This window comes from Pocillopora verrucosa, chromosome 6 (assembly GCF_036669915.1).
Source record: "Pocillopora verrucosa isolate sample1 chromosome 6, ASM3666991v2, whole genome shotgun sequence".
In the NCBI taxonomy this organism is placed as follows: Eukaryota; Metazoa; Cnidaria; class Anthozoa; order Scleractinia; family Pocilloporidae; genus Pocillopora; species Pocillopora verrucosa.
Genome location: NC_089317.1, coordinates 10,798,139 through 10,818,352, shown reverse-complemented (window position 1 = coordinate 10,818,352; position 20,214 = coordinate 10,798,139). Strand labels below are relative to the sequence as shown.

At 36.9% G+C, this 20,214-nt stretch overlaps 1 pseudogene; it reads left to right on the top strand.

Moving 5' to 3' along the window:
• Positions 1-20,214, top strand: part of LOC136281855 (uncharacterized) — a 418,311-nt pseudogene that overhangs the window by 3,046 nt on the left and 395,051 nt on the right.

The following is a 20,214-nucleotide window of genomic DNA, read 5'->3' as shown; positions in this document are numbered from 1 at the left end:
CTCTGTTTCATAACTGCGTTATTTTAGCATTTACCTCTCGAACGCTAATTTCTTTTGCGTCTGTGTTTCAGAATATGTGAAAGACGGTGAATGTGTACTGTTGTAAAAGGTAAATTTTTTACACTCTTACAAAATTGACATAAAATCGCTCATAAACTCTTGTCTACACCCTTCTTGTAACTTGCCTATCAAACTAAATACATTTCAACTCACTTGAAAGAACTGTTAGCAAACTAGACAATTTTTTAGTGTTGATCCTCAGTTGGAAAAACCCGAGTTGTCACAACTCTTCGTGCACAATGTAAAAATAAACATTTGCACGCAATTGTCTCGCAATGGACGAAGACTTCAGAAATAATTTTAGCTATTATCGTTTCCTAACTAACACGATTTGTTACATTAAGGTCTGTAGTGCCAAACCTTACGTAACATTCATCTGCTTGTCTTGTCTTGAAGAGAAGTAATGAAGCCCCTCTCCACAAGAACTGATGTGTTTCTCTCTTTCAAAGTTCTGGAGTTATTTACAGTTGGACACGTTGCGCAACCACAGAATGTTTTACTCGCACTAGAAAGATAACTTAGGTTACTAACCTTTTTATGTTTGAAAACTTTTTCGGTTTAGGAGTGTAGTGCATGAAATGGCTGGTTTTCAGATGAGCTTGTTAATTCGATTAATTTGATCAATTCGCGTTAAGGGTTTTTTCAATTCACGTTAAGGATTTTTTCAATTCACGCTAACTTTTTACACATCTCGGCTTGGTGCTGTTTATTTGACCTGATTTTGATGAGAAAGCGTGTTACATTTAAGTTATAAATTCGCTGGTGAATGGCACACATCAGGAACAGATGTAAAAGACCTTACAGGGATAGACTCAAAAAACATCACAAAGAAACAATGACGAGCTGTGTGACAATTATCTACAGGAAAATTTCGGGCAATTAAAAAAAAAAACTGAATGACCCTCAAATTCCCAAGGCATTCTCAATGATGGTATAAAATTCCAAATGTTTCAACGAGGGTTCCTCGCGTCAAAATTATTAATCACATTTTGAAAATTTGAACATGGGCAAATAAAAACTTGAATGACCTCCTTGAAATCAACCGATGAGGCAGTAATCGCGAAATTAGGTTAATCTAAATGGATAAGTTCACCTAAACGACTGTGGAAATTATCGCGCGCTGTGCATGAGGCTGGAAATGGTCTGAAATAAAAATGAATTGACATCTCTTCAACTATTGAGCGCGCTTTCATGATGAATGCATATTTGCATACATGTCTGCTGCGTCAATCTACCAACTTTAATAACCTCCTGCGTCCAAAGGTCGCCAGAAACGGAAAATCCATCCAGCTTCATAGCAAACTGCGCAAGTATTTGGCCAATACATCATAGCGAGAAAAGAAGTCGGTCTTTCAGAACTGAATACGCCTATGATACGCTATGGTATATTTTTGCAGCGACGTCACTCTTCATGAAAGATAGGCTCATAGCGGCGGAAGAAAATAGTGCTCGGCATCGTGTAAGGTGAAAGAAAGAAAGGTAAAAGAAAAAAGGGCCGCGTAACTAGATCGTTCTTCTGGAAAGACATCAAGAGAGTTTGTGTAAACTAATCTCTCACCATCATGTAGCAGATCAAGTCGTAGAAGCAGATCGAAAGGTTAAAGGAAGATGTATTGGTGTTGTCACGAGGAGTAACAAGGAAAAAACCCGTGTCTTCGCGAAGAATCGAATCTCAGCCCTTTCAATTCCGCGTCACAACAGAGCCTTTTCCACAGGGCCGCAGAGAACTCTACCGAAGGAGAGGCCATTAAATGATCGAAAGTTTGATTGAAAAGGGTAAAAAATAAGCCGACCAAAGAAGTCATGTATATGCACAATCCAGACGAATATCAACTTGTTGATCTTTTGCATTGTGTATGTTTCTTTTCTGAGGAGCTGTTACGCTAGTAAACATTTCACTTCTGCGTAATTCAATTCACATGAAAGTAATCAAGCAAAATAAATTCGAAATATCTTCATCAATAATAATCTTTAAGTTCGACAACTTGGAGGCATCAAAGATTCGTTTAGACGCCTTTTATCATTAAAACTAAACCACAGACTCCTCGCAGTGATATGCAGTTCTCAATCTACTATGTTGCAGACTGTCGCGAGTCGAACTTAAAGAGTATACATCTATCGTAACACCCTAATAACTACGCAATTGAATTGGAAATTAATTTAATCTAAAATTAATTTAAATTTTAAAGTTTCGTCCAATCTAATGAAACCAGCGTTAAGTTTAAAATCTTATAGTCAGGTTTAATTTGCATTCATTTGCGTTTAATAAGTATCACATGATTTTATATGTGGTAAAACCTTTAATCTCAAGTACATAATCTAGGTAGTCTCATCGACGACGGATTAACATTGTCTTCAAGTCGCCGAATCTAATTGCTTAAACAAGCGGAAGCCCCGACAATCGGAACTACTCTAAAGACCTAAACAAACACCAACTTGAGCGCGCTTCGAAAACTTTTGACTAACAATCCAAATCAAAACATTCCAACAGCTCTGCAGATATTTAGTACAACTTGATTGAAATATAAACTAAGAAACAACGGAGGGCGCAAAAATCATCCAACGATCTACTGGAACAAAGGACAAGAGTCGGTAAGAGATGACTAGCGCCCAAACGGTCGACCTGCTTGAAATTTTCATCGCGCCACAACAGAGGTCATACGCGAAATACTGATCAATCGCGCGTGAAGTTTGAAGTTACGCACATGAAAGTTAGTAAAATTTTAACACATTCCATTCAGAGCTTCCATCCGCGGATCATTTCTACATTTGTACCTCGTGCACAAAGCGATGTCATTGGGAAATCATTTTTCTAGAGCTTCACAATTGGTAAATGTGAACTAAATTCCGAACAAAGCCAATATTTAAAAGAAGTATAAGTCGAAATTTAGTTCATAAAATATGTGACTACCCCCTTTGGAAAATAAGTTGCAAACAATCAGCGGCTATTTTCAAACTAAACTTACCTTCATCCCTACATCTTACTAAGACTAAACTAATCCTGGTTTAAGCTGGGACGGAATCAAGGAATGGAGTCCTGACGTTAGGCGAACTGCAAGATGGAATTCGATCCATGAAGATCTATTCGATCGGTCTCGCAAGAATCCTAATGAGACAGGCTCAAGGAAACAAAGGCTATCATTTTGACATTGGGTATACAAAGTATCTACGCTTCGGTTACCTCATATCCACCTTCTACTGTAGTTTCACATCCGTTGAGAGTCACATCCGTTGAGAATCACATCTGTTGAGAATCCCCATTTAGTGTAACTTCTTATTATCCCACGCTTTAGAGAAAAATCTTCAAAGTTTGACTTTTTTGGGGTTGCGCTCTTGTCACAAGAAATAAAACACGCCTAACGTCAACACAGTAAATCTACAGAACTCCAGCATAAAAGACCAGTCATCACGACGCGTCATCAATGGTGTTTACATAGTGATATTAATTGGCGTGGCGCAGTTTGCAATACTCCTATTGGTTAAATCATATGACGCGGTATGTAGTGTATGGCACGCGCTGCACGCGCATGCAAGTTTTCTTTTCTTCGTCGGCCATGACCTTTGTATAAGCGCGTTCCTTAACTTCGCGTAAAAAAACAACAACAAACAAAAACAAAAACGCTTGCGTGCGCGGAGAACTTCAGTCTCGTACATAAACAAACATACTGGTAAAATTTGATTCTAAATAATTCTGACGCATAGGGAGCATCCTAGATCCACTCCTATCAGTGCACAAACTACAACTACCATTTCAACTGGAGCACATGATTGACTCGACCTAGTGTTTCTCGCGCGAAGCTCAAAGTTGCTAGAAAGAGTATAATTTCGATTCTATTTGGTAGACACTTGTTGAAATAGTACTTTGCAATTCGCTCATCAATGAAACATGCCATAGTTTTGTCACAACTCATTCAATTTTTTTTACCGATTCCTGTTTAAAGCCTTCTCTTAATGGTTGAAATTTGTCCAGTATTTTCTCCCTAAATATCAGGGTTGCATCTATATTTTTATCAGTCCCTTCCTTTTTCCCTTTCATCTCCTTTTCTCTCATGCATTCCAACAGAGCAGAGATATAGGCTATCAAGTCCTTCATTTTGGCTTTCCTCCACAGAAACAAGAATTCATGGGCTCTCTTATTTTGTTGGTAAGCTAGACCCTTATTTTAAAAGCAATTACATTTTTGTTCCAGGAATCATGCATAGTGACTGGTTAAGGGAAAGAATGTGATGTTGACTTTCTAAGTCCTAAGTCATTGCACAGATCCAAAATTCATTACATCCTGTTCCGAAATTATAACATACACAAACCAAATCACAATTAATTCAAACAGCCTTTGACATTTTTTGTTGGCCACTGCCTTATATAATGGACATTATATTTATGTAAATGATTAATTTATTAACTTAAAATTTAAAAAGATTAATAGAGAGTAAGCTTTGCACCTTCCTTTGTCACATTTCATGAGTATTTGATGAAGTAAACAGTTGAAAATCCAGTAATATGAACACTGCCTATTTCATCTAATTATTCAAACATCTTATGCTTGAGCTATCATGTCTACCCTTACTCAGAAACTTTATAACTTTGTGAAAACAATGTTCAGTTTGTAAACTCTTGCTGTTGGCCTAGGAAAAAACTGAGCTTTGGTCTAAATTTAATATAACATGGAAAATTACTCCCTACTTTTACTGAAATACTTTCAGAGAACCTATGTATTAGTCTGACAAAAAAAAAACCTGTGTTTACCATGAGTCCTTTAGAGTTTATCAGAATCAGCAGAAATGTTGTCACCCTTAAGTTTGGGTCACTTTTGGAGCTAATAAAAATACTATTCATTACAATTTCCTTGGAGGGGGAGGGAGGGGTGGGTTGTTTTTTTAAATAGCACTTGATTACTAAGCTCATCTTATATTCATATGTAGATAACTTTCATAATTATTTTTCCACAAAAGCAAAACTGCTCGCCTAAAAAATTATTGCTACTGTGGAAAAAACTTTGATTCCCATCAGTCTTAAAATACAGTGCAGCGGTTGAGATATAGCACTATACTGTTCCCAAAATAGACAGAAACATTAAACAGATCATTACATCAAAAAATGTTTGGATTTTCATAGCTTCTTCGATGTAAATTTGCTGCAAAGGCATTAGCTTTCATTGACTAATCAGTCATGTTAAATTACTCACAAATTCAGTGAAAAAAGTAGTTTAAGCAATAATACATGTAGCAGGAAAGGTACAAAACACAATAAGACCATATCAAATATTTTCTATCGACTCTGTCTTAAATTTGACTTATTTTAGCAACAAGGTCACATACTTTACCCTTTTACTCCCAAGATCTCATTTGTAATTCTCCTTACTTTCTACTATACAATTCCTATATATAGTTAATTTGGAGAATTTGGTATTGGATCAACAGTGATGATCCCTAATTGATATTTTCATTTATTCTCATCATTTGTCTGCTTGATATTGTATTGATATTGTAATGAGAAATTATGTCTTGGTCACTCATGGGAGTTAAAGAGTTAAATTATTGATAAATGAAATAGTTGAACTGAACTTCAAATCATGACACATCTTTCAAAACAATTTACAGGTCAATGTTAGCATTATTCAGAATAACAGTACTTGCAAGGCACTCACTTTTTGCTATTGCAACAGTCTTTATTTTCATAATATGGATGTCTTCACTGGTATAACTTTGATGAAGTGAATGTTGATTTAACTGTAAACCAAAAAAGGTCTGAAGTTGTATCCCTGAAAAAATTAAAGATTACCATAGTTCCCAAAAGTGATTAACATGTAAGTTCTCCCTGTAATATCCAAACGTTTTGTTTACCGACAACATAATAATGCAGATCAATTTCTTGACTATCTTTCGGATTCCCTCGAGTATTTCAGTAATCACAATAATAATATATATCTCATGGGAGATTTCAATATAGACTTGCTAAAATATGAAAACTGTAAATACAGCCAGATACTGCTTCAGTGTATGCAAAGTTTTTCTATGCTTCCTACAATTGATAAACCAACGCGAGTGTATGGGTCCTCAGCGACTTTAATTGACAATATCTTCACAAATAACCTGACGAATAATATTTCTAGTGGCAATATCGTCACCGACACAACCGATCATTTTTCGCAAGTCTGTATTGTCAACGTAAACAAGCAAAAATTACCACATACAAAAAAGACTAAATTTAGGGATTATTCCAGCTTTCATGCTAATGAATTCATGAATGACCTAAGTGCAATTAATTGGGAAGAGGTTTCTGGTAATTGCGACGTAAACAAGTCGTTCTCTCACCTTTATAACACTATAAATCATGTAGTTAATAAACATGCACCGCTCAGGGATGCTTCAGTGAGAAAACTAAAAATGCTAACTAAACCTTGGCTAACTGCTGGACTAAGGAAATCTATAAAGGTGAAGAATAAATTGTTCTTTGAATCAAACTGGCCGAAATATAAAATATATAGAAATAAGTTAACAACCCTTATTCGATTGAGTAAACAACGTCACTATCAAAGGTTTTTTGACTCTAACATAAAAAATACGCGATCGACATGGAAAGGTATTAACGAAATATTAGGAGATGCGAAGAAAAGAAAAAAAAACAAAAAGAATTAACTTCATTCGTTCTAACGAGCATAGCGTTTTATCAGATGATCCTAAAACGATTGGTAACACACTCAACAAATACTTCTCGTCAATAGGGCATCAACTTGCAACCAATATTCCTGAAGTTAACACTACTTTTTCTGATTATCTTGACCCGCCTTTGCAGAACAGTTTTTATTTTGATCCAATTATACCGCAAGAAATTGAAACAGAAATTAGCTTGTTGCCATACAATAAAGCCCTGGGGCTTTATTCTACCCCTGTTAAACTGTTAAAACTTGCCAAATCAGTCATATCCATACCATTAACCAAAATTTTTAACCACTCTGTACTAACTGGGGTTTACCCTGCAAAACTTAAATACGCAAAAGTAATTCCAGTTTATAAGGGTGAAGACGAGACGTTACCTGAAAACTATCGGCCAATTTCTTTGTTATCAATTTATAATCGTTTATCTGAGAAAATTTTATATCGTAGACTGATAAAGTTTATAGACAAGAATGATATTCTTTATGACTTACAATATGGCTTTCGCAATAAACATAGTACCCAGCACGCGATTCTTGATATTGTGAACACCATACATTCTAATATGGACAATAGAAAGTACTCATGTGGAATTTTTATAGATCTTAAGAAAGCATTTGATACTGTTAACCATGAGATTCTTTTGACAAAACTTGAACACTATGGAATAAGAGGAGTTATAAATTCTTGGTTTAGATCCTATCTTTCAGATCGCCGACAGTCTATTGAAATAGACAAATGCATATCTGAAACTGAAACGATAGTATGTGGAGTACCTCAAGGCTCTGTACTTGGACCCTTGTTATTTTTGTTATATATTAATGACATCCATAAATCTTCCAAGGAATTTACTTTTTATCTTTTCGCAGACGATACAAGTCTAACTTATGCAAATGACAACTTACGTACTCTTGAACTAACTGTCAATAATGAACTTGAGAAAGTAAGCGAATGGCTTAATGCCAACAAACTAACGCTCAACGTCAAAAAGTCTAATTATGTCATTTTTCGTCCCCACCAAAAAAGAATGCCTTTCATTCCTCAAATTAAGATTTTTAATCCAACTTTAAATACTAGAGTAACTCTAGAGATGAAGGACTTTGTTAAATATTTGGGTATAATGATTGATTCTGAACTATCATGGAAGCATCATATTGACTTTATCTGTCACAAAATTAGTAGATCGGTTGGAATAATTGCTAAAATGAGGCATTACATTCCACGGCGTCTTCTTTTGAATTTATATCATGCACTTATTTCTCCTTATTTAAATTATGGTATCTGTGCATGGGGCAACTGTCCACAGACCTACCTCAATAAGATACTTGTTCTGCAAAAACGTGCTCTGCGTTTGATTTATTTTTCTAAACCCAGAGACCATGCAATCCCTTTTTTTATTGAATCAAACTGCCTTCCTTTGCAGTCTTTGTTCTTTCAACAGTTAAGCTATTTAATGTATGACGTTCATGCTAAGACAGCTCCTAAAAGTCTTCTCGATAAGTTTGCGAAAATCAATACAGAACATCATTATAATACGCGATTATCTGCAAAAGAATGCTTCTCTGTCAAATTCTCTAGAACTGAAAAAATGAAAAAATCTTTTACTAGAATCGGTGTGTCTATTTGGAATTCTATTCCACTTTCTGTTAAGACTCTCAACGTTTCTAATTTTCGTAAAAAAATTAAATTACTACTCCTTAATGTTCTAGGTAATGAAGATAATTATTTGAATGTTAAGTTTTTAATAGAATATTTTGTGAAGTTAACCTGATATATTGTATATACCTCTAGTTGTAATTTTAGTCTTTTTCAAATAACAAAATCCCTTGTACTTGAATTTATATGTAAGGTGTTTCTTTCTTTCTGTATGTTTTTGTATTTCTTCTTTTCTTTTTTCTTATGTAATTTAATAACGCCTTTAGTTAAAGTCTTGTCCTGCCTAGATTAGCATTGTAGCTATTTGTAGGACATGAAGTTTTGTAAACCTTATATTTCTTTAAATAAATACATGAAACATGAAACGTTATCCTGTAAACAGGTAAAGAGAATACTCAAACTTATCATGTAGAAGACATTATCTCAGTCTAACACCAAATTCTTGTAATGTATTTACAGGAATATGTGCAGCTGCTAAAGGGGAGAATTGACAATCAGATCATGGGAGTTAAATGGTTAACTGTGAGGTTGTTTAGAGTATTCATAATCAATTGTCCCTGATCTTGTTTTCCATCAGAGACAACCACCTTGCAGCTACCAGTATTTTTTATAAAAATGGTTTGAACCCGGAGTTGATCATATGTTCTGATAGTTCTTGCGAAAGAGGTACCAAAAAGAACTGTTTGCAGTAGAAGTGACCAGTACTTCAACAGCTTGAGCAGAAATCAGGATAGAGACAACTTGAAGTGAGCAATTGACTCTGCTGTTGACTTTTGCCCAAGTTGTTAGAATATTGTTTTAACAATCAACAGAATACTCTCAACTAACTGATCAAGGACTATAAGATCAATCTTTAAGTTATCTATCCTAAACATTTCCCAAGTACTCTTTAATTTAACCCTTTGACCCCTGAGAGTGACTAGCATCTAAATTCTCCTTGTAATATCACTTCTCATTCAAACATTAAGGTCACAAGAATACAAGAAATGAACACCAACTGAGATGCTTTTGATTGTGAAACATTTTCTCCTTAACAGCACCTCAGGAAATGTATAAAGAACAGTATGGAGAATATGCATATTGATATGAGAGTGGAAGGGCTAATAATGGCATATGAAAGAACCAAAGAGCCTCATGAGAGCTGAAATCACCTTAATACTCCAAAGCTCAAGAACATACCAAGTCAAAATTATCAGGAGCTATCCAAACTAAAAATTTTAGGATTAAATGCTTTAACAATAAACTGCACTCAATCTGCAATCCCGTGCATCGCATTTTGTTTACAGTTTTTGTTTGCATTCAGTTTACAGTTAACGTTTGGTTTACCAGCGGTTCCCCTTTCGTGATTTAAGCAGCAGTCGGTTGTCAGTGAGGTCTACAGTTGACTTCTGCAGTTTGCAAGCTTCTCACCCCGAAATGGAAAACTTCACTGCCAATGCCGTGATCGCGATTTCTTTTAGAATACCTCGCCTCGTTCTTAATAAATTCACATACGACGCCAACAACGTATACTAAATCACGCTTTTGTATTTTTTGTAACACTACTACTGAGAGCGTAAAAAGCAGTGTATTAATGTTATGAGATTAAGACACCAAAACTAGAGGGGATACTATAAAAAACACTGGCATCCGTACAAAGGTTTATACATTGTAAAATGACCAATGATAAACCTGCGAAAAGCCATGAAGCTACGGTATACATTGCAAATTTTGGGTGGTTAAAAATCTCTTGACCCTATCTAATCGTAGTCAGTTAAATTAAATACTCTCCAGTGGGTAAGTCACAATAATGATTCACAATCGTGTTCAAATCAAAATAATGTACCCTGTAAATTTTGCGTATCGCTCGACGATTTTAAAGGCAGCATATTCTAGGGAGAATTTCCACGAGTAGTTTTTGAAATATTTGTGAGGCTGGAAGTTAAACCTTTCAGTAAAAAAACTAAGAGAACATTTCAATCAGCTCAAGAGGTTGTACTTGTCTCGTTAAGCAGAAAAATGAACTCACCTTTCCAGCATGTTAAATCGCTCGGTCAACTTAGGCCGCCATGTTGGATTTTATGTTTCCACTGTTCGACCAATGCGCATCAAGGACCAAAAATAGTAACAATCCCTCACAACAATAGTGAAACGCCTTCTTTTGTTGTTTTTCTTTCTTCTATCTGAATTTTTCTCAGAGAGTGAATATCAAATGAAATTATATGAAAGCAAGCCCTTTGTTATCACGGTTCCAATGATCGAATACTTTTCTCCCGACAAAAGGTGACAATCGTTGTTGTTGCCCGCTCAGGTCTATCTGCGAAGATACTCTTTAACGCCAAGGGTAGGTGTAATGATAAAAGTAATAGTTACATCTATGTAACTATTACTATTGACCGGATGTTTTTACTGTCTTTAACAGCGCCAGACTCAAACTTAGGTGCAGTATATTTAAGCAGCTTTCGGTTCCGCGTAAAACTCGTGGATAATGCAGTCAGGTTCCCTGTTCTCAGATCACGCCAGTTTTGGTGATTTCATATCCTCAGTCATTCTCAGTGCCGTCCATTTTCATGAGTGGGGGCGGATAATATAATGCATTTGACATTTCAAAGGGGGGGGGGGAGAAAGGGGCTTACATTGAAAAGACAACATTGACTGAACCTATGGTAAAATCAACTCAACAACAACCAGTTTTCCCCTCAAGTATTTAATTACATATTAATATCTTCAGAATTTACTGGCTAACTAAGCAATTACCTGATATTAGTTAAATATTACATAAATTAGAAGTGATTCAGAAGTGTGCGTTACTACCAAATTTTTTCTACAACCTTTCACTTAAATGTACTTGCCTTTTGGAGACAAAACCACATGGAAGCCTACAATAGTTATAATTATATCTATATTAATAAAAACAGGTATAAGAAATTAGATGGAGAAGATGTCTTTTTAAAGTGGCTTTGTCAGCATATGGGCTGGCTGTCAAAGTACAATAGAATTTGATTAACATTATGATTGACATTTACTTAGTCTCATAGCCCAGTCTATAATTAATAAGATTTCTTTTGCCAGATATCTCTGATATGTTGGGGTGTAAAGGGTTAATTACCTCAGGGGGTTGTTAATTTAAATCTCACAAATCTAAAGGACATTTTGTACCCCGACATTGAACACAAGGTTCAACCTTATTTTTATTTGAGTTTTAGCAAGTTAAAAAAATTCTCCTTGTCAGTACCAGAGTATGGAGAATATGGATACTGATGTAAATAATACTGATGGAAAATCATAAGCAGTTGTGGCCTTCTGATTGCCAAAGAACCAGAAGATACTATGATCACTGCATTCTGTACTTGATACCTTTTTTAAAAAATAACCATTTCCTTAACTCATTAACTCCCAGAGGTGATTGACAAGAAACTTCTCCCTAAACCATGCATACAATATCCAGCAAATAGGTAATGAGAACACTCAAACTTACTAGGTTGAGTGTTCTCATCACCTAAGAATTGCTTTTTACTAAAGATCTTATCTAGAAAGCCAAGTTTTCTTTAAAAAAATCTGAGCGATTGACATGATGAGTCTTTACGGCGGCGTTGTTATCACACAATAACTGACGTTCGCGTCTGAAGCGGATTAGTCATTGGCGATGTTCACCTTGCTTTATTCGCCTTAAGATCCATATAAACTTTGTTGCAAATAAAAATAATTGCTTTTTAATAAAAATCTCGTCTAGGAAGCCAAGTTTTCTTTAAAAAATCTGACCGATTGACATGATGAGTCTTTACGGTGTTGTTGTCTCACAATAACTCGTTCGCGTGTGAAGCTGATATAGTAATTGGCGATGTTTATCTTACTTTATTTGCCTTGAGATCCTTATAAACTTTGTTGCAAATAAAAAGAACTGCTTTTTACTAGAGATATTGTCTAAAAAGCCAAGTTTTCTTTAATAAATAAGATCGATTGACATGATGAGTCTTTCCGGTGTTGTTCTCACACAATAACTCGTTCGCATCTGAAGCTTTTATAGTCATTGCCGATGTTTATCTTGTTTTATTCGCCTTGAGATCTTTATAAACTTTTACAAATTAAAATTATTTTTTTTAATGAAGATCTTGACTAGAAAGCCAAGTTTGCTTAAAAAAATCTGGCAATTGACATGATGCCTCTTTACGGTGTTGTTGTCACGCATAAGTCGTTCGCGTCTGAAGCTGTTATAGTCATTGGTGATGTTTACCTTCTTTGTTCGCCATGAGGTTCTTATAAACTTTGTTGGAAGAAAAAATTTTTTCTTTTACTAAAAATCTTTTACTTTTCTATATGTTTAACTTCTAATAAGTTGTACTGGATTGAAGACCAACTCGCGAGTTGGCGTTGGCGAGTTGAACCGTCGGCGAGTTGACCGTAATTCCCTCGCTGAGTCCTTTTTTTTAACCCCCTGACCCCTTTAAGAGACTAGCATCTGATATCTCCTCAAAATCTCACCCCTGAATCACACATTAAGGTCACAAGAATAAAGGAAATGATCACCAACTAAAGAAGTTCTTGATTGTTAAATAAATTGTCCTTGTCGGCATCTTAGGAAATGTTTAAAGAACTGTATGAAGAATATGCATACTGATGTTAGGGTGTAAAAAGTTAATGTCTTGTGCATCAATCCTGTAAGAACATTGATATGTTCCACCATTGCACATTTAGGAATGCTCAGATGTTGATATTTGAGTCTGGCAACGACTAAAAAATACCATATGAAAAAATTTGATCCTTGAACTCCCAAGATCTGATTGTTATTTCTCCCCTCAAGCTGCTACACATTTCCATGAAAACCAGTTGCAAGAATTTGGTGTATTAGGTAGATCAAGAAAACAGTTTTAACCTGATAAGTATGAATATTGTCATTACCCCTTTGTTGCACATATAACATGGATATTATTGGGAGAAGTTACATGTTGATCACCTCTGGTAGTTTTAGATTAATAACATTCATAGGGAGTTTCCTTGACCTACATGGACTAATTTGAGATTTTGGAATATGTTTTTTCTTACCATTCTTTTTGTTCATGGGGTAACATAGGAACAGAATCTTTGTCTTTTGGTACCAGACCAGCTTTCAAACTTTTGGAATTTGACTCGATATTCTTTTTGTAGTCCATCATCAGAGTTCCAGCCTGAATTACGGATTGCTATTCACAGACAAAGAGAAAATATAATCAGGAGAATTTAGAATGTACATATCCTTGGTACAGTAATGTAGTTAAACTATTTGCACTAGTCTATCAACATAATTGGTCAAGAGGAACAGTGTAAAAACAAATTCCAAAAGCAAATTCTGAAAGCATGGACAATTATGTTCAGAAAACACGACGAAAAAAAAGGACAAAAAGATTAGAGTAAAAATTGTGTCACAATGCTAGGGGAACAACCCTGCAAAACAGCAAACTACTCAATGAGCCTAATGAAGCTGTCAAGTATCAACCATCTAATCCCTAAGCAACTGAGCAACAGATACACTCTATGGTGAGCTGAGCCACTACAATGTTGTATGCAGGACGAGTGGCAAGAGCACACCTTAATCTTTAACTCTCAGAAGTGATTAATATGTAACTCCTCCCTATGATAATCCAACTTTATCCACCAAAAAGGTATTAAATATACTCAAACTCATCAAGTAGAAGTTGCTATCTTGATCTAACACCAAATTCTTGTTACTAAGGAAACCTGTAGCAGCTAGAGGGGAGAATTAACAATCAGAACTTGGTAGTTAAAGAGTTAAAGTTCACATATTAACTTAAAGCTTATAATAAACAAGACAATTAAGTATTAACTTCTCACACTCTACTACACATTGCACTTTTCCCCTGGATAACCACTTGAGTCTTAAAGTGAAACACAAGATAAAGCAATCAACTATAAAAAAACAGTCACATACTGTATTTCCTCAAATAAGCACCCATGCCTAACAAGTACCCTCCCCTGAATGAGTGCCCCACCCCTTTGGCCATGGTTTCAAACAAGCACCCCCCTTGAATAAATTTCTCCCCTGCTCCTCCTCCCTTTGTCCTACTGCTAGACTTACTTAATAAACACCCCCCTCATTTCAGTACCCTCCTTTGAACAAGTGCCCCTCTTTTAGCCAAAGTTTTAAATAAGCACCAAGGTGCTTATTCAAGGAACTCGAGGTTTACGCTTGTGTATACTAGATGTTCAGGCAAGTACATATCTGAAGAAATGATTAAAGGCACTACACTGCACATGTGCAATTAAAACATGTCTTGAGAGAGAAGAGAACATTGATATCAATAATTATTGTTCCTCAACAAATCTTAATTTATCTGACTTACTTTCAAGATTTTTTAGGATCTGGAAGAAAATGGGTCATTTCTTGCACTTTTTCAAAGAGTACGTATGTGCTGAAACAAAGGAAATAAAAAGGAAAGCTTTTGCCACAATCGTGACTAAGTGAACAAAAACTTTTATTCTTGAAAAATTATTTGTTTCTTCTAAAAATATCTTAAATAAAGTACTTTGTATAATAGTTATTAAGATTTGGATGACAATTAAACTTCTAGAGATAATTTTGAGTAAAAAATTCTAGCCAAGGTAACTTTTGAGTAAAACTTTTGGCCGAGGTAACTTTTGTTAACCCTTTAACTCCCAAAGGTGATTAACATCTAACTTCTCCCTGCAATATCCATCCATTATCCAGCAAACAGGTAATTAGAATACTCAAACATATCAAGTAGAAGTCGTTGTCTTGATCTAACACCAAATTCTTGTAACTTATTTAAAAGGAAGTATGTAATAGCTGGAGAGGAGAATTGACTATCAGATATTGGGAGTTAAAGGGTTAAATTTGAATGAATTAAGCCCCGGCTGTTTATTTACGAAGATAAATATATATAGATATAGATATATATAAAGATATAGAATCTTGCTGCAGAGGACGCCATGACAGCTGTTCAGATAGATATAGGATTCACCAATCATTGCACGTAAGGTATTTTTCGATGCGCCGCTGACCAATATTAGTTAGGAGGGGTAGAGAGACGGGGAGGGCCCCATTCGCAGATTTCCTCGGTGGAGCGACGGAAAAGCTGGAGGGGGAGAAGGTGGGGAGGTTCTGCTTCATTGTCCTCTGGCTGGAAATACATGGCGTCTTTTTGAGATTTTGTCTATTATTTAATTTGGTAGCCTCTGCTGTAGCAGCATACAATGTGGATTTCTTTAAGAAAACGAGAGATAATACCTGGATTTAATTTTTTCATCACAGAAATTAGTTCCAAACATCAATCAAGTTTTCTCTTAAGTTTAAAAATTGAGCTGATGTTGTTATTGGCTATATTAAATAGGTTGAAAAGTTTAAGATAGTATTTTCTCATGTTTGCAAATAATTGAATTTACTGGAAGGTGGAGTTCTTGCAACATGTCAACATGAAACGCAACAATGAATGTTATTGATATGTAAAAAGTTTTCATTTAACTATCTACTACAACCCAACCATTTTCCACAACTTGTAAACACTATTACAAAATAATTAGTCAGGGAAATGGAAAATTTGTGGCATATACACCATGTTTGAAATGCCATGTCCATAATGAGCTTACAGGATTGAGGGGGTGTATGTGGGAATAGGCTCTCTTGTCTGTATCATTGATTTGCTAATCACTCCTTTTGGCAATGTTTTGATGAGGTTGGGCTGTCGGGGCAAAGGAACCGATGATTTTAGCAGGCAGCGACTTTTTCCAAACCTGGAAACTATCATTGTGAAAACCATACTTGTGCCTGGTAACTCATTCTTATTCTGATAAACTAGTTTCAAGAAGGATACAATGTTTTATCACACAAATTTGATGCATAGGCTGTGCACAAAACTTTAATTTGACTTAAATTTTATAGCCAATACCAATCCCTACCCATAATAGAATGTAAGTAGGATCAGAGGAAAAAATGATGTGCCACACATCTGCAAGATTTCAATTAATTTATCTCCTTTGGACAAGCACGTGTTCAGAGGGATTAATTGCGCAAAACACCCTCTGGTACCAGGCACGAGGAGTTTCGTGTTTCATTTCGCGTGAGTTTCACCAGAGATTGTGCACTGTTTCGTTTTTCTTTCCAATGGGTCGTCAAAGTAGGTGTTCAGGTTGCAAAGAGTTAAAGTCTGCTTGTGACTTCGGTCGTCCTGAAAAGTATTGTACCGGTCCAGGTCGCAGTGATAACGAACAGGCCGACCCTGCGGAGGTTGAAGAGCTTACGAATACTGAGAGTACTCCTCCTACCGACGAACATGGAGCTGCCGCTTCTTCTCATCCGTTGTTGCAATCTTTGGCCGCATCGGTGAAGCTTTTGTCTTCTGAAATGAAGGCTCTTCCACAGGAAACCAACGAGTTGCGGACGTTCGTTCGTGCTCCCGCTTCCGAACAACCAGCTTCTGTCATACCACCTCGTGTGACTCTGCCCGAGCTGCGCGCCATGACGGATTTGGCAAAGACAGTGGATCGGCGTGTGGGGCAACTTAACCTTCCTCCATCCGATGGCAGTGGCACTGATGATGAGAGCGACAATTTAAAACAATCAGCAGTTGAATAATAACCTCCCTCACGTCCTGGTAAGTTAAAATCGGGCCGAGAGGCGAAAGCAACTACTGATGTTTTGTATCCTCAAAGATGGCCTCACAGATTTTTTTGTCTTACCCGAGCGCAACGCGAGGTCAAATACGAGGAGTTGACGTTGGCCGAGTTTGTTGCTGGATATGGGCAAATTTTGTGTAACTAGACCCTGTGGGCAGGGTAACTGGGATACCTGGATGGTACTGGATCCTTGGAAACAAGTGTAGTGATACTACGAGTGTCGGACTAGTATACTGAAATAGTGAGCTCAAGCCTGGCCAAGGGACATAGGCATGCTATGCATGCAACAGTTATTTTTTGTAGGGTGGGTGGATTACTTGAAACATTGTAAGTGGTCTACATTCTTACAAAAGGAAAGAAGAATATTAACGCGGAAAAGAACGAAAATGTCGAATTACCTCACACACAGGTATTTTGTGGTAGATTATGTGTGTTGTGCGAATAAATGTAACCAAAAATAAACTGTATTGGTGCCACGGATACCCGTTAGTACAAAATGCAGACAGCAGACTGCAGACCGGATACAAAATATGGACTGCAGACTGCAGAGTGGGTACAAAATGCAGACTGAGAATCTGAAGAGTTTTTACGTCTGGTATATAATAACGTGTCATCTTACAGCTTACCGAGCGTCACGCAATCGCTTTTCCGCGATCAGCTTTCACTGTTATTTGCACTATTGTGGAATATTCCTGGCCCAGTTCTTGCTGAAAATCGATCGTAATATAATTTCAAGCCTTCAATATAGTCTTCTAACTTTGCGCGCGAGTTGGTTGGTGTGAAGTATGTACAGATTTTACCAACGTAATTAAAGTAGATGACTTGAATGAGAGTGATTGTAAAGTAAGCTTAAAACGGTAGAAATAGTCAGAAACTACAACGGATACACAGGGTATGCGTAAATTTTATTGATTTTATGAGAAAAATGTTCATATTTCAAAATATTTATCGTTGTAAATCGACCATATTTCGTTCCCTATACTATTCCTTATAACGTGTTCAAATTTTCAACGGTTCATCTCGTAACTTAACACCGAGTCACACAACGCGTGACGCGTTCATGAATTAATCGTTGGCTTTTTCTCGAGACGTGAGCTTGTTGGCACCTTTGACAAGACAATTGCGTAAACAATACTTATCATAATAACATTACTCACAAAAAACACAGGATTTTGGATCATGTATTTATTAAAAAAGAATATCCATACAACTACAATGAAAACAAACATAAGATTCACCTTTCTGATCGTGAAATTAATACCATTCGCACTGTTATCGTAGCTACGTTCCCTGGCATCAAGTGAATACAACATGACGTCTTTCTTCACCAGCAGTTTTCATCCATTAAAGTTTTGTGCTTCAGTCTCACGGTAGTAGTGTTGTTCAATAGATTACATAGAGTATATGTAGTTTGGTTTCAGATTTCAGATTTTGCTGAAACAAGTGTACGTTTTTCAACTAAGACATTGGCATACTTGGCATACAATGCATACAAGGTACACAAGGCATTCAAGGCTTTCATGGGTTTCAAGCGTTCGCGACTCAATCCGTTCCAAAATTATAGCTCAGTAACATCTTTTAGTATGGATTAGCCGCGAACAATACGACTTGTGCATGCGTCTGTAAGTATTTTGGGCGTTTGCACCATAATGCTCCAGGTAATCGCAATCCAAATACGTTAAAATAGAAAGCGACTAACAAAAGAGTTTTATAAGCAAAAATCTCGTGGTTCGTCATGTGACTTGGCCCTGTCCGTGCATGACAACGTCAGTCATCATCAAGATAACATGCGTGATCAGCATGTGAACACCTCATTGGATCACAGTTAGTTGTCATGGTGTCATGACCACTGAGTACTATTGCGCAATTTTTCCATTTTGTGGCGGAGGGAAAAAAAAAGACGACAAAAAAACAAAGGCATTTTATGACTTTTCAACTGAGGAGGACAAGGATGATTTCTATGGTGTGCTTACTGAAATAGTTGACAAAGCGAAGGAAAGAGATCTTGTAATGATAATGGGTGACTTTAACGCAAAGATAGGAGAGAATAACAGAGGATACGAGCAGATTATGGGTAAACATGGTCTGGGGACAATAAATGAAAATGGTGAACGTTTCGCAGACTTCTGCGCAGACTGCAACCTTGTCATCGGAGGAAGCTTGTTCCCGCACAAAACAGCACACAAGGCAACATGGGTATCGCCTGACCACGTAACAGAAAATCAAATAGACCATATATGCATCTCACAGAAGTTCAGGCGATCTTTATTGGATACACGCGTCAAGAGAGGTGCAGACGCTGCATCAGACCATCACCTCCTAGTTGCCAGAGTCAGATTTAAGCTGAAGCGTAACTATCAACCACGAAATCCAAGGATAAAGTACAATGTGCACTACCTCATGGATAGTGATACAGTACAGAGCTTCCGGTTGTCGTTGTCTAACAGATTTCAGCCCCTACAAGATCTGAATATAGAGGATGAATGGAGTGACATCAAAGAGAGTATTAACAGAACATGTGTAGAAGTATTAGGGACTAAGACAGCTGAGCACAAGGAATGGATTACACCAGGAACCATGGGGTCTATCAGCAAAAGAAAACATCCGAAGGAAGAGTACAACAGAAGCAGGACAAGGAGAGAAAAGGCAGAGGCACACAAGAGGTATGAGGCAGCAAACAGTGAAGTAAAGCGTAAGATCAAACAAGATAAAAGGGAATATTATGATACCCTAGCGACGAAGGCAGAAGAGGCTGCAGCACATGGCAATATGAAGGACCTTTATGATACCACCAGGAAGTTGGCGGGTAAATTTCAACAGACTAGCAGCCAAGTAAAGGACAAAGAAGGTAATATCTTGACTAGGGAAGATGAGCAGCTTAAGCGGTGGGCACAATACTTCAATGACCTCCTCAATCGTCCTCCTCCGCCAGAACTTCCAATAATACCGGAGGCTTCAGCTGAGCTGAATGTGAACTGCGGGAAGCCATCCAAAATAGAGATTGTGCGCTCTATCAAGATGCTTAAGTCAGGGAAAGCAGCTGGCCCAGATAACATACCTCCAGAGTCCCTGAAAGCTGACCCCGACCTATCAGCAGATATCCTCTATGGCTTGCTTGGAAAAATATGGGAAGAGGAGGAGATGCCCCAAGACTGGAACGAGAGCTACATTGTAAAACTGCCAAAGAAAGGTGACCGCCGGGAGTGCAAGAATTACAGAGGTATATCCTTGATGT